The sequence below is a fragment of the Phacochoerus africanus genome, chromosome X, assembly GCF_016906955.1.
Source record: "Phacochoerus africanus isolate WHEZ1 chromosome X, ROS_Pafr_v1, whole genome shotgun sequence".
Taxonomy (NCBI): domain Eukaryota; kingdom Metazoa; phylum Chordata; class Mammalia; order Artiodactyla; family Suidae; genus Phacochoerus; species Phacochoerus africanus.
The window spans coordinates 128,189,253-128,199,907 of record NC_062560.1 but is presented as its reverse complement, the minus strand read 5'-3'; positions in this window follow the sequence as shown (position 1 = coordinate 128,199,907).

Sequence of the window (10,655 nt, the reverse complement as noted above, 5' to 3'; positions counted from 1 at the left end):
AAAATGATGGGCGCGGTCGGTCGTAAACTGGCAACACCGGGCCTCCCATCCCCTGGCAGCGCTTGTTGCAGGCATCCGGGCCCAAGGTCTCTAGAATGTTTATGCTTTTGGTGCTCCTCCTCCACAGCGGAAAGAGGAACGGCTAATCAATTCTTTGCCCGATTTCGACTTGCTCTTGTGTTTACCTCTGTGTGCCGCTTTCTGAGGAGGAAGCACCTGCATGCAGTACCTCGGCGGACCACCAGGGTGCCAAGCCGCACCCCGTTCCTCTGATTACCAAAGCAAGGCCCCTTTCGCATGGGCCGTGAAATGGAACCATCCACAGTCAGCGGTCCCCCCACCGTAGGCTCCGGCCCATGGTCCAACTGTCTTGCGTCAGCAGATGGCACGCAGGCTCTCGGGTGACTGTCTTTTCACGTGTTCTGCTAACGGGGGGACACCCCTGCTCACTCCGTCCCAGGATGTGCACAGCCAAGGAGGGCCGACGGATGGATGCCAGAGAGAGGGGCGGGGGAGACAGAGTGACTTGTCGACCCGGGTCCTCTCTTGCACCCCAGGAGCAATGTGCTGGAAGTCAAACGCGGAACAACGCCGGACTGTGTTTTCGAGCGGCCCCCAGTTCTCAGAGGGCTCGGAAGCGGAAAGGCGTGCCGCGCACCTTCTCGGGCACCGTCCAAGCACAGGTGCCTGCAGAGGGGGGACACCCAGCAGAAGCCAGCAGGGGGCGGTATCGAGAGCGGCCCCTCCGTCCGCACCTTCGTCGCCCGTTTCGGCCACCCGGAAATCAAAGGCCTCGCCTGGGCCGGCTTCCGTTTTCCAGGTCCTGGGGCCCCTCTGGCTCGATCCCACTTGCTCTTTCGGCGAGGGGCCAGAGAACCGGGTGGCACGGAGCTTCGAGCTCTGCCATCACCAGCCACCATGTCTGGAAGAATGAGCTGGGAGGCTGGGTTTTTAACTGCCTTGCCCGGTGCGGGCTGCAATCCCCGCTGAAGGAAGAGGGCATGGGATCAATCGGCCCTCCACCCTCAGCCCTCAGCAGGAGCTGTCTCAGAAAGAGGGCAAAGTCCCCCGTTATCAGCCCCCACCGCCGCCGCTCCCCAGAGGCAGCAATTCTCTGTTCTTCAGCCCGACGCCCCCTCCCCACAACTGCTGCCTGTTCATGGGCGGTTCTCTGAAGCTGTCAACCTAGTGATTTTAACTGTCCCCCTCCCCCGACATGTATTTCCACAGCAGGAGGACGTGGCAGGTCCCTTTCTTCCCATAAAGGCACCGTGTGTAAAACTCCTGCTGTGGAGACCACACGCCACCTGCCCCGCCCTCCCCTGTCCTTGGGACCTTCCAATGCCAGGCCAGGTCAGCAGAAACTTTCCCGGAATTTGGGAAAGCTTACCGTAAGGTTCCATTGGGTGGGCCTTCTCGTGTGGGCGGTGGCGTGAGAATGTATGTATCTCTCCTGCTCGTGTCCATCGCTAGTTTCCTCCATGTAGCGAGGTCACACCTACCCGGAGATCTGGGGCGGGGGCAGGAGCGGGGGGGGGGGTTGCCACTTCTTGCATTTCAGTGGCGAGGAGCACAGCTTGCCCAAAGAAAGGCAGCCGATTCGGCTTGTTGCCCACCTCCAGAGGGTCGCCTCTGTCTCTCAAGACCCAGATGCCTTCAGAGTACCCAAGCTCCGCCTTGCAAGGGCCCTTCGCGCACGAGCAGTCAGAGAACACAGGCCTGCAGGGACGCCCCTCCAGGTTCCACCTCCTCAGAGGACGAGAAGCATGAGCCCGTGAGCCGAGAGCTGCACAAAGGCCAAGCTTGCTCATCAGGGCCGTGGCTTACCGCCAGAGAGGGAACTCTCTCCTGTTCGCTTGCAAACCCGGACGGCCCCTGCCACCCAGCAGGCCAGCTTTCTTTCAGCGATGCTCTACGACCCCCCTTGCCACGGGGAGACCGCCCCCCAGCATCCTCCATGACGCCCGCGGAACCAGGCGCCGCGACCTTAGGGTTAACAACAGCTCGAGGAGGGGCTCTTTCCTTGCAGGCGAGGCCTCCGCCCGCCGTGGCTAACACCCCCGAGGGAAGCCGAGCACCGCGTGCCCCAGGACAAAGTGGAGCCCCTGTTCACGGGACTCGTGTCTGCCTCGCAGCTCGTCACGACCGCACCGGCCTTTGGCAAGCCGGGTGCTTGCTGCCCGCTGGAGGAAGGCGACGCCGACAAGGCACGCCACGCGGTCCACACACAGACTGATGCGCTGGCATCTCGGGAGGAATTCGGGCAAAAGGCTGAGCAGAGAGGGACTCAGGACAAGCCAGGCGTGCTCCGCCAAACACACGCCCACATGCAGAACAGTGCCAAGTACCTTATCACGGGAAGACGAAACGCACGCAAGGCCAGGAAGGACAGTGCCTAGCATGGCAAACAGACGTATCGTGGCGTGGTCACACCGAGAGAGGGAAGGGGCAGAGGGCTGGACGTGGGTGGTGAGGGCAGAGGTGGCCTTTCAGGTCAAGCCTGCTGCTGTCAGTGCAGACAGGGAGGACACACGTATGCTCACACGGGCACCCAAACCTTCCTTTCCAAGGGTTCCGAGGAGCCAGGAACCACAACAGTGGACGGAAGTGAACCGAGAGAAAGCAAGCCGAGAGAAACGGCACCACACCCTCGTGTTGACTGCAACCAAGAGACGTTCCAAGGTGTCGGGGGGGGGGGGGGGGGGAGGGGGGTTCCTTGGAGTTTGCAGGGAATCCGCAATAGGAGCCCGTTAGGATGCCTTCCTGAATGCAGTCACGCGCCCCTGCCCCTGTGGCGTGAAGGGCCATTATTGGGGTAAGCCCGAGAGCAGCAGGGACAGAAGGGAGCGCACCCCCAGCTGTCTCACTTCCAGACCCCCTGTCGCCCTCTGCTTACCCCTCCGGCCGACCCTCCCAGGGGCCCAGACGGTCGGGGGAGAAGGGGGTTGGCAGAGCCCCGTCTCAGCACCACACGGCAGCACACAGGCCTGGAGCGGAGAGACGTGGGGCAGCCTTTCCCCAGGACCCGCTTCCCCTGAAAGCACATCCCTGACCGAGAATGCAATGCTGTGTCCTACAAGGGCTGGCCTTTTCTTTGGCAGCCCAGCAAGGACACAGAAGCCTTAGCATCGTTGGAAGCACCGCTTGCAAAGCACATCCCAAACCAGAGCACACCTAGACCAGACAGAACAACCCGGAACCTTCGGAGAAAGGTGTGCTTCTGTAATAAGGAAGGCGCCGTATGCACCGACCCCAGTTCGCTCCCCCTCGCTCTGGGGAGCGGTGTGATCGCGGGACATTCACCGCACTGTAAGGCGTGGTGCGGTCTCAGGAAATCTGGCCTTGGAGAACATGTTTCTGAACTTGTGCGTGCCAGCTACTCAGGGTGAGCACGACCTCACCCCCGCCCCCGGGTTCCACAGAGCTCCTTCAGATCCTCCTCCAGTCCCAGCCAGTCGTCCCGTCTGCTGACGGCAAAGGGTCTCCCTCGCGCCGCACACACACAAAACATTTCTCTCCAGGTCGGTGTGTAAAGGGTGAGTCAACGTACATCTCTGAGGGTTCCTGAGACAGACGATCCTCGTGAGGCAGAGGTGTAGGAGGAGACATGCTTGGGGATCTCTGCTTTCAGGAACTCTGGTGACAGTGCCCTCGCACAACAGGTGTCACCCTAGGATACTGGAACGGGGCTGGGGTGTGACAGGTCGGTCGTTCAGCCACCTTAGCCTGTCCCCCGCCAAACCCCCGGAGGAGGAGCGGCCATCCTCTCTTGTAAAACAGGACGGGTTCAAGCTCCTGACATCCCAGTGAAGACCCCCCCCCCACCACTGGCACCACCCTCCACACACTGGCGCCCCCTCCCCCCCCCCCCACACACACAGACTCACGTGGATGGCAGGTGCCGACTAGTGTCGATGTGTCTACACTTACTCCATCTCTCCCGTCTGTAAATCTCCTTGTCAAGTGTGTCTGCCTCCAGGAAAGAGTGGCTTACCCTGGTTGTCATGGGAACCAGGATGTCAGCACAACATTCCCCCTGATGTTGGCTTTCTATGGAAACCAGGAAGTACTGATGCAGCAGATGCAGAGCGCTGGCCTCGCTCTCGGCCAGTTCCAGCCGGCCGACCAGGCCAGTGAGGGAAGGAAGGAAGAAGGAAGGGAAAACCAACAACGAGGCTACTGTCGGCAAAAGGCAGTGTTCTCATGGCCCAGGCGGCGGGGGCAGGGGGCTTTCACAAAATGGACTGTGGACGGAGTGAAGCAGAAGCACCACGAAGCTTGTGTTCTCCCTTGGGGCACCCACTCTTAGGATCCAGGTCCCCGGAAGGAGCCCCTTGCAACCTGCCAGGTCACAGGAGGCCAGCTGCACTGGTATCGGTGGGCTTTCCAGGTCTCTCCTGGGGCCGTGCACAAAGCCCTGGAGAGGGCAGGAAAAGGTGTGCGGGCATAACGCACCTGGATGCCGGAGGGATGCCGGCCGGAAACACGGGTTGCGGTGGACCAAGAGTTTACCTGGAGGCAGAACTCCGTTCTGCCACGGGTAGAATGCGGTCGCGTCCACCTGTGGCTGTCTTGAACGGTGCTGCCAGGAGCACAGGTGTCCTTGTGGTTTTCGAACGCCTGTCACAAAGTGGGGGGTGGAGTGGGACGTATTCCTAAGAGTGGAGCCCCTGCATCCTACACAAGTTTGGTGTCGAAGCGTTGGAGGAACCTCCCCGCCGTTTGCAGCAGCCACTGCACACGATGCGATGTCAAATTCCGACCAGCTTCCCATTCCTCCTCCCCGTTCTCCACAACGCCTGTTAGTTTCCTTCTGCTAAACTTGAGACCTCTCCTGGGGTGGGGGGCCCTCCCAGTCGTGATGGTGGTTTGACGTGCGTTTCCCAAAGGCCAAGGATGCTGGGCACATCATCGTGTGACTGCTGGCCGTCGGCGTGACTTCTTTGGAGAAAAAAGTGCATTCGGATCCCTTTTCCGTTTGTAGGGTTTCTTTGTTGTCCCCTGGCTGGAGGTGCGAGGGTTCTTCACTGCATCCTGCTTACTAGGACTCTCATCCGCTGTGTGACATTTTCTCCCGTTCTGTAGGACATCTTTTCTCTCTCTTGAGAGCGTCCTTTGATGCAAACGTGATTTTCACGTTTTGACCAAGTCCAACTTATCTACTTTCTTCTTTTGTTGCTGTGCTTTCGATCCCAGGTTTAGATGGTCAGAAGACGTCCGTAGACCTTTTTCCAAAGAAGACATACTCATGGCTAGGAGGCTTTTGAAAATATGCTCAACATCACTAATTATTACAAAAATGAACACCAAAACTATACTGTGTTACTACCTCAGCCTGGTCAGCGTGGCCGTTATTAATAAGTCTACAAAAAAAAAAAACAAAACAAACAGAGTGCGTGGAGAAAAGGGAGACTTCCTACACTTTTGTTGGGAATGTAACTTGGTACAACTGCGATGGAGAACAAGATGGAGTTTCCTTCAAAAACTAAATACGGGAATTCCCATCGTGGTTCAGCAGATACAAATCTGACCAGGAACCATGAGGTTGCAGGTTCGATCCTCGGCCTCACTCCGTGGGTTAAGGATCTGGTGTTGCCGTGAGCTGTAGTGTAGATCACAGATGTGGCTCGGATCCCGCGTGGCTGTGGCTGTGGCATAGGCTGGCAGCTGTCGCTCCAATTGGACCCCTAGCCTGGGAACCTCCATATGCCGTGGGTTTGGCCCTAAAAAAAAAAAGCAAAAAAAGAGCCCCCAAACCACTAAATCTAGAACTAGCATATGATCTAGTGATCCCACTCTTGGGCATATATCCAGACAAAACTTTCATTCAAAAAGAGACACCCACCCATATGTTCACAGCAGTAGTATTTGCAATAGCCAAGACATGGAAGCAAACTAAATGACCATCGACAGATGAATGGATTAAGATCTGTTACAAGTATACAATGGATTACTCCTCATCCATACAAAAGGATGAATTAACGCCACCTTCAACCACATGGATGGAGCTAGAGGGTCTCATACTAAGTGAAGTACGTCTGAAAGAGAAAGCCAAACGCCCTATTACGTTACTTACATGTGAAATCTAAAATATGGCACCAATGAATCTGCCCCCAAAACAGAAACAGATTCACAGACATGGAGAATAGACTTATGGATGCCAAGGGGTAGGAGAGAGGGAGTGGGATGGACGGGGATTTGGGGTCTAGCAGATGCAACCTATTACATTTTGAAAGGATAAGCAATGGGATCCCACTGTAGAGCACAGCCAACTATATCCAATCTCTTGAGACAGAACATGATGATAATATGAGAAAAAGAACACCATGGATATAATTACATATCTATGTACACGCGCGCGCGAACACACACACACACACACACACACACACACACACGCACACGCACACACACACACACACACACACACACCTGGCTCACTTTGCCAAAGTGAGACCAAAACAAAGAGCTCAAAAAAAAAAAAAAAAAGAAAGAAAGAAAGAAAGAAAGAAAGAAAGAAAGAAAGAAAGAAATCATCATCCAATCCGAGGTCATGAAGGTTTGCTCCTATGTGGTATTCTAAGAGTTTCACAGCTGTAGCTCTTATGTTTTGGGTCCATTTTTCATATAGGGTTACTTACATATCCAACTTCACTCACTTGCATGTGGATTTACAGTTATCCCAGAAGCACTTGCTGAAGCACCTTTTCTTACTCCATTAAGTAGTCTTGTCACCCTTATCAAATATCAATTGACCATAGACGTAAGGGGTTTATATCTGGGCTCTCCATTCCAATCCTTTGGGCTCTATGCCACAAGCACATGGTTTCAGTTACTGTAGTTTTGTTTTAGTGTTTAAAATGGGGGAAGGGTGATTCCTCTGACTGTGTTCTTCTTTAAAATTGTTCCGGCTATTTTAGGTCCCTTGGAGTCCCATGTAAGTTCATGGATTGGACTTTATATTTCTGCAAACATAATGATTGAGATTTTATGGCGATTACCTTGAATCTGTAGATCACTTAGGGATTATGGTCGTCTTACGTGTCCAGTCTTCCCATACACGAATATGAGATACTTTCCATTGATTTAAGTCTTCTTCAGTTTATGTTAGTAAGGGTTTGCCGTTCTCGGTAGAATGATTTTCACCTACGTTGTTAAATGCGCTCCTCTTGTTATTTTATTCTTTTCGACCCTCCCTTCAGTGGAACTGCTTTCTCCATTTCCACTCAGATTTCCACTGTGTATATATGTACACATGATTATTTTTTTGTTTGTCCATCTTGTATTCCACAATTCTCCTGTACTTCACTATATTTTTTGTGAGGGGGAGGGAGTGGGATGGACTGGGCATCTGGGGTTAGTAGATGCAGACGATGGCCTTTGGAGTGGATAAGCAATGAGATCCTGCTGTGTAGCACTGGGAACTATATCTAGGCACTTACGGTGGAGCATGAGAATGGGAGAAGAAAAGCATTTTTCTGTATTTTAAAATTAGCGCTAATACGCATTTTTTGATTCCTCAGGATTTTCTCTACATACGTCATGTTACCGGCAAACAGAAATTTTGCTTCCATCTGACTTTGATAGATAAGTTTTCTTGCTGGAACACCCTTTTCAGTGATGCATAGAGACGGTGTAAGTCGGTATCCTTGTTTGGTTCCTGATCCTAGTGGGAAATGGTTAAGTTTTACACCACTGAGCATGACGCTAGCTCTGGGCTCCTTCTTAAGTGCCTTTTTTTTTTTTTTTTTTTAAATCATGTTAAGGTATTCCTTTCCGATCCTAGTTTGTTGAGCGTTGGTATCCACTCTGCCAAGCTCTGCCTAATAATTTGAGAATATTTCCGTTAGTTTTAAAGTGATTACTGATAAGGAAGGGCTTTTGCCCTATTGCTATGTGTTTTCTCTGTATCCTACCCCCTTTCCCTTCCTCAATTCCTACGTCACTGCCTTCTCTTGTGATTGAGTGTCTTAGTCTACCATTTTGCTTGCACCCTCACGTCCTGGGGATTACAATTTACATCTTAACGTTACAACAAAATTTTAAACTAATAACAGCTCAGTTTCAATACTATACACAAATTATGCTTCCTTACCCTTCTGCCCCTTCCTTATGATGTTTTTCTCACAAAATACATCTTCTTGCGCCAAGCAGCATAAATGCATAATTTTTCTTTTATTCTGTTGACCGTATAATCACCTAGGAAAAAAAGAAGGAGGTATAGACCAAAAATGCAATACTATTGGATTTTATCTTTACCCATGTGGGAATCTTTGCTACTGTTTTTTATTTCTTCCCATGATTTTGAGTTACCTCTGGTGTCCTTCCATTTTAAGCTCTAGGATTTCTGGTATGGCAGTTCTAATAGGGACGTTCTCCGGACTTTGGTCTCTTTTGTGGGTTTTTGTTTGTTTGTTTTGATTTTTAATGTGAACATGTCTTGATTTCTCCCTAATTTCTGAAGGGCAGATGTACTGGACATAGAAATATAGGGTGACAGGTTCCCTTTTTTGCCGTCATCACTGAAACTCTGTCATTCATTGCCTTCTGTGTTCATGGTTTGTGAAGAGAAATTGGCTGTTAATCCTACTGACCATCCCCTGTACTTTATGAGCTTGCTATTTTGCAGACTCAGTAGTCACTCGAGTGACACTGCGGCGTGTCAGGTTCGAGACAGCGTGTTAGTCTGCAGCGAACTCTGCTGAAATTAAGGGAAAAGCAGTGGACGGAGAGTGTAGTGATACAACATGCTGGAAAGTGCTATGTGTTTTATAGGGGAAGATGGGTTGTCGGGGGATTTACGATACGGTAGGAATCTCGGGGAGGATATGGGCATCATTCTAGAAGTGAGAAGTTCATAGTAGAAAGGTTTTAGAGTAACGGCTATTTGGGCGTGATGGAGATTTCTGTAGTTGGGTGAACCTAACCGAGCCTGCATGTAGTTCAAGGCCTGGATCCTGGACATGGCTTGGTTTGCTTCCGTTTTCTTTTTGGAAAGGCTGGGAATGAATGCTGGCATCTACCTCACAGGCTTATGGTGATGAAAGGAGGTGACCTGTGTAACACGTGCAGCACGGTGCCTGGCATATAGCCCAGTCTGGTCAATGTCAGTGATGATGACAGTGACAATGAAAACTTTGTGTAAAAGATTGTTATCCAGGCTAGGGTGGGATTTCTGGCCCAGGCATCAGGGTCAGGCAAATGCATTGCCCTTACCTAGCGAATGGTATGTGTTCTAACTTAAAAAGTGATCCTTGCCTACTCTGTCCCCAAAAACATATATATCCTAAAATTATTTCAAAGCATACCGCAAAGTACACAAATCGTGACTATCAGATTCAATATTCAAAAGTAAAGTATCATCAGCACCCAGGTGAAAGAAACCATTTAGGAAAGAAATAGCACCAATAGCCCAGAAACTCCTCAGAGAAGAGAAGAAGAAGTTGGAACATCATCTATCTCATCCCAGGTAGTCTAGACAATGCTGCCACTGAAGCCTGGCTCAGGTATCCCAAGAGAGAAAAGCACACCGCACTCTCCCCCATGAGAAGCCCCAACACAGCCCTAGCGCAATGAGTCCAGACATTTCCTGGAGAGTAGACCCAACACTTGAAAATCAGTGCATTTCACCACATCAGCAGGGCCCAAAAGAGGAACAGTGTGATACTCTCAGCAGATCTCTGTTTCCCCAGCAGGGATTTTAGTGGAAATTTTCAAACACACCAAAAAGTTGGGAGAAGAGCCGTATAAATTCCTCTGGAACAATTATCAAGGTACTGTTTTGTGTTTCATTTTTCTCTGTGGATATAGTTTAAAGTAAGCCCCAGACCCTTAAAATCCTCTTCCTTCCTTTTTTTCTGTTTCCTCTCTCTTCTTTTTTAACCCCTTAAGCTCCCAGACATCCCTTACAATTTAATTAGGACATTGTTCTCCATCTGAAGACGTAATGTGCGTTGGTTCCGGTAGACTGTGAGCCCTGGTCCTGACCACACCCTTTGTTAGCCACATCACATTTCCCAAACATGCGGTGCACTGATTTGCCTCCCATACCCTTGCAGGTGCCACTCTTATTGCTTGGACCATCTTTTCCTTCTTCATCCACCTGTGAAACTTCTCCTCACACGTGAGGAGCCATCACCAAGAAAAATTCCATGCACCAAGAAATTCTCTAAGAGCCAGGCTCTCATCTTGAGTCCTTTGAGTCTGTGAATAAGGAAACAAAGCAGTTATTTAACACATAGACTGCCAGGTGGCACCAACGAGATTCTGTACCACAGGCTACTAAAAAAGAAGGCGAGTGTTTTGTCATCAATACAGGTGATTAGAGGGAGAAAATGGACCTGAGGGAGGGTCTCTATGGAGAGGTGCCAACAGTGTGCCTTCCTAAGGACTACGACTGAGACAAGTTACAAAGTCTTGGTATACGTGTTATAGAGTATAGATTGGCTGCTGGGGCACAGTCTCCAGCCCTTTTTCAGACTATGATATGCTTTTTTTCAATAGCAAAAAGCCAAGATGATAAAGAGCCATCTTAGGAAAGTTTGGCCATGAATAAAGAAATGAGATGATACACTTCAGTTAGGGTCACTTCAGGAAAACGCAGCTCAATGATATGACGATAGAATGTGCAGTTTTGTAGTACAGGAAGGGATCTG